Source organism: Dendropsophus ebraccatus, chromosome 11 (genome assembly GCF_027789765.1).
Source record: "Dendropsophus ebraccatus isolate aDenEbr1 chromosome 11, aDenEbr1.pat, whole genome shotgun sequence".
In the NCBI taxonomy this organism is placed as follows: Eukaryota; Metazoa; Chordata; class Amphibia; order Anura; family Hylidae; genus Dendropsophus; species Dendropsophus ebraccatus.
The window spans coordinates 82,981,754-82,985,998 of NC_091464.1; the positions used below are offsets into that span (position 1 = coordinate 82,981,754).

The following is a 4,245-nucleotide window of genomic DNA, read 5'->3' on the forward strand; positions in this document are numbered from 1 at the left end:
CTGGGCTGCTGCCTTCACACTATGGCTTCCAAGTAGACCTGGATTGCAGAGACAGACTCTTTACTGGTTGAAGACATTCTTCACACACAAAAAAATTCCATTCCAAGAGCAGGCTGCCCAAACTAAAAATTCTTTGTATGTAATGTGTATACAAAAAAACCTTTGACATGTCACACAGACTTGTGAAACGTTTAGACTTTAATTATTGGTTTAATTATTCAGATCCCTATTGATCAGTAAACAGAGCTGGGAGAAGTGCAGAGCTGAGCGCTTCACCCTCCAGCTCCTTGCAGTTGCTGTCTTCCATGTTCAGAGATGTGACATCACAGGCAATGGCTGAGGCAGGACACCACTCCTCTCACTGGTTGGATTAGAGGGCCTGTGATGTCACACCCTCGATCCGGTGTTTTTTTTTTTTTTTTTAATCACCCCCTACTTAAGCATATATACTTATCTATAAACCCTTCTTCCCTACAACCCCTTTAAGTGCTGACTGCTTCCAGTGGGTTTAGTATATAATTATGCTATAAAAATGTGTAATTGATAAGGTAATTCCAAAGACTAGAAAATGCTTTGGCCTATGGCGTGTTTCAGCTGTATGTGGATTTTAACTCTCAGGATCTACAGTCTCCATCCTAAATAGCAAAGATTTTCCCATTCTTGTGCGTTCATATAAAATTTTATTATTGTAAAATCAAAAGAACACATACTTAGAGGCTATTAAAAGCTTTACTGCCCTATTCTTTAACGTTTACAGTTCTTTACTTCATAACTACGGAATATAATTGTATCACCAAATCCCACAGGAAATACTATCATTGTCTAGAGGGGACGCCTTGAAAGTGACTTTAAAACATGTTGTTTTTTTTCAGAAGTCTATTTTATTTTAATTTTGCCTTGTAAATATTAATTATACAGTTTTAACTTTGACCACTAGATGGCAACCCAAATTCTTTTTTTAACAACTTCTATGGTAAAACTGAATGTTAATTCTCATCAAAACTAAACTAAACTCACTTCTCGGCCTTTTGGCCAAGATCAAGTGTAGTATCTGTTCTGATCAGTTTAATATCAGATATGTCCCCTATCTGGGGACCATATATTAAGTGGATTTTAGAACAGGGAGATGGAAAAAGAGCTATATATACATATATACAGACACACGTCTGTGTCTCCTTTCTTTTCTGAACTAAGTGGGCAGTGTCACCTAGGCGGGCATTGATGGCCATTTGGCTCCCTCTCCCCAGCTAGGTTGGCACCATAGTCTCCACCCCCCAGTGACATTAGGTTGAGAGCAGCTCCTGCTGCAGCCTGAGCGCCAGGTTTCATCTCAGTGGTGCAGGCATGGTCAGGCATTGAATTTGCTGTTTCCTTTTCTGCCCTTACTACATCATCACTGGGGGGGGGGGGGGTATATAGCTATATATACACACACACAAGCCTTACCACAGATTTTAGAGCAGAGTGGTGGTCTGTAACCTAGACAGTGAGCTGTCAACAATGGGGCAGAAATGGCAGGATATCAAGAGAACAAAGCAGGTGTGCTAGATGGGAATACCCCTTTAATGGTGCGTTTACATAAAGAGATTTATCTGACAGATTTTGGAAGCACGCAGCCAGCAGGAAATTCAAATGGCGATAGTCACCGGTGGGATGGTAAGTATATTTTCAGTGTATGTCTATGTTTTTGTTTTGTTTTTTTTATGGGGGGAGGGGGGGGCAGCGCCACACTACCCCTTTAAGGATCGCCTGGTTGCTGGTGAAGCATGGCTGGGAAGGCAGTGAGTTTAGGAGTGAAATAAAGGGTAGTCTGAACAATAGTTTTTACTTTTTAAAGGGACTGGTCGGTCTGGTGAGGCCCAGGCATCACTTTGCTGTGTTGGGTGAGGCTCCAGTAAAAAATAGTTTGAGAAGAGGTTTGTAGATGGCAGAGGATTGCTGGAAGGTGAGGCTTATTGCTGTGGCATGGCCAAAGTTGGTTTGTGTGATAATAGGTTGCTATATTTTTAAAGGGGTTGTCCAGCGAAAATTTTTCTTTCAAATCAACTGGTGTCAGAAAGTTATATAGATTTGTAATTTACTTCTATTAAAACATCTCAAGTCTTCCCATACTTAACTGCTGTATGTCCTGCAGGAAGTGGTGTATTCTTTCCAGTCTGAAACCGTGCTCTCTGCTGCCACATCTCAGGTCGAGGTAGGAACTCTGTCTCAGCTTTATATGAATCCCCATAGAAAACCTCTCCTGTTCTGGACAGTTCCTGTCTCAGCCAGAGGTGGCAGTAGAGAGCACTGTGTCAGACTGCAAAAAAAACAACATTTCCTGCATGACATACAGCAGCTAATAAGTATGGGAAGAGTTGAGATTTTTTAATACAAGTAAATTACAAATCTATATAACTTTGACACCAGTTGATTTGAAAGAAAAAAGATTTTCACTGGACAACCCCTTTAAACATTTGGTTAAAAACATTGAGGCTTATTGGGATTAAAAGGGATGGCACCAGGGCTCGCCCAGGGTGGTTTTCGGGCCCGCGGGTGAGGAGCAGGACATGGGGGCTAGTTTTAGAAGGGAAGGGGGAGGAATATATATATATATATATATATATATATATATATATATATATATATATATATATATACATATACATACATACATACACTCACATAGGGGGATATGTATCAACGGGCGTACAGGGGTTTTTCGGCGTAATGTGCCGATTTGCGCATTATTTTATTCGCAGATAGCCGAATAAAATATTCGAAAATCGGCACTTTCCACCGGGTACGGGGAGGGGGTGTGAAGAGGGCGGAACGGAGGGCGCGGACTCAGTGTCCGCGTGATTCACCATCCGTTTCGCCAAAAGATACGCCGAAAACCTACTCCAGTCCTCAGCTGGTGTAGGTTTTCGGCCGTGCGCACCGAATTTATGTAGTGCCAGTCCGCCTCTACATAAATCCCCGTAGCGCCGGAGATGCGGGGACATTTTTAAGTCCGGCGTAAAAAACGTCAGACTTAATAAATGTCCCCCATAGAGTTTTTGTTGCCCCTTTTGGGGAATGTTGTTCTTTTTGGCAATCAGAAGGAATGGCCCTGCTGTAATGTTATAATGGTGTAGTGATAGTAGTGTAGAGCCTTAAGAACCAATGACCAGATTTCCAGTCTCAAGATACAATGTTCTTACTGAAAGCGATAAATACTATTACCTGAGGGTAGGCCACAACACTCAAACCAGTGAAGCCTGAATTGTAATGCCTGGTCAGAGCATCAAAAATTTGATGAAAGATTTTTCATTGTGTATGATAGTTTAGTACCTACCTAAAAGTGGTTAAAAGAAATATCACAGTGAATGCTGCCCGTTGCACATGGTAACTCCTGGCTCGATGCCACAGTCCTACTGTAGCAAAAATTGCTGAAAAAGTAAATACTAGGTGTCATAGAAAAGTGGGAGATCACACAGGGCACCGATGCTTGCGGTGAAGCTACAGATGAAAGTGCCCATGCCAACCCCGTCAATGGCTACAAAAGCCACTTGAGCATCAGAACTGCTCCATGGAGGAGGGAACCTGTGTCCAATGCATCATGCTTTCTACATAGATGCCAGGGCTTGGAAAGATAAGTGTAATGTCTATTTTTTTACACATTGATCAGTTTCTTCTGCTGGTCATTTCCTTTATTCCAACAAGCGGTAATCTGTCAAATTGACCTGATTGGGCACGGCTAGTTGCCAGAAGCAGTGACATGCTAAAGTTCTGCTGGGAAACCTTGAATCTTGGTATTTATGTAGATGTTACTTTGACATGTACCACCTGTCTTAACGGGGTTATCCAGAGTTCTAAAAACATGGCCACTTTCCTCTAAAGACAATGCCACCCTTGTCTCCAGGTCAGGTGCAGTTTGCAATTAAGCTCCGTTTACTTCAATGGAACCTAGTAGCAAAACCTGCACCCAAACTGGAGACAAGAGTGGTGCTGTCTCTGGAAGAAAATACTGGATAACTCCTTTGACATTGTCACCTACCACAATCTGTGTCTACAGGGTCCAGTTATGGTGCAATTACACAAACAGATTTACCTGACAGATCTTTGTGTATAGAAGATAGACTGTGGGTAGCTGATATAGCCTCAGCGCAGGACTTGCAAGACGTACTCTCCAGTATTATTTATAAAAATTGGTTTACTGAGCAACGCGTTTCGGCGACGTACTGCCGCTTTTATCACCGGCGGCAGTACGTCGCCGAAACGCGT

At 42.3% G+C, this 4,245-nt stretch overlaps 1 non-coding gene across 1 annotated transcript; it reads left to right on the plus strand.

Annotated features, from left to right (window-relative positions):
- Positions 1-1,012: 1,012 nt before the first annotated feature.
- Positions 1,013-1,206, plus strand: LOC138768237 (U2 spliceosomal RNA). The gene has a single exon (XR_011358965.1). It is a non-coding gene; the product is annotated as a U2 spliceosomal RNA (small nuclear RNA).
- The last annotated feature ends 3,039 nt before the right edge of the window (positions 1,207-4,245 follow it).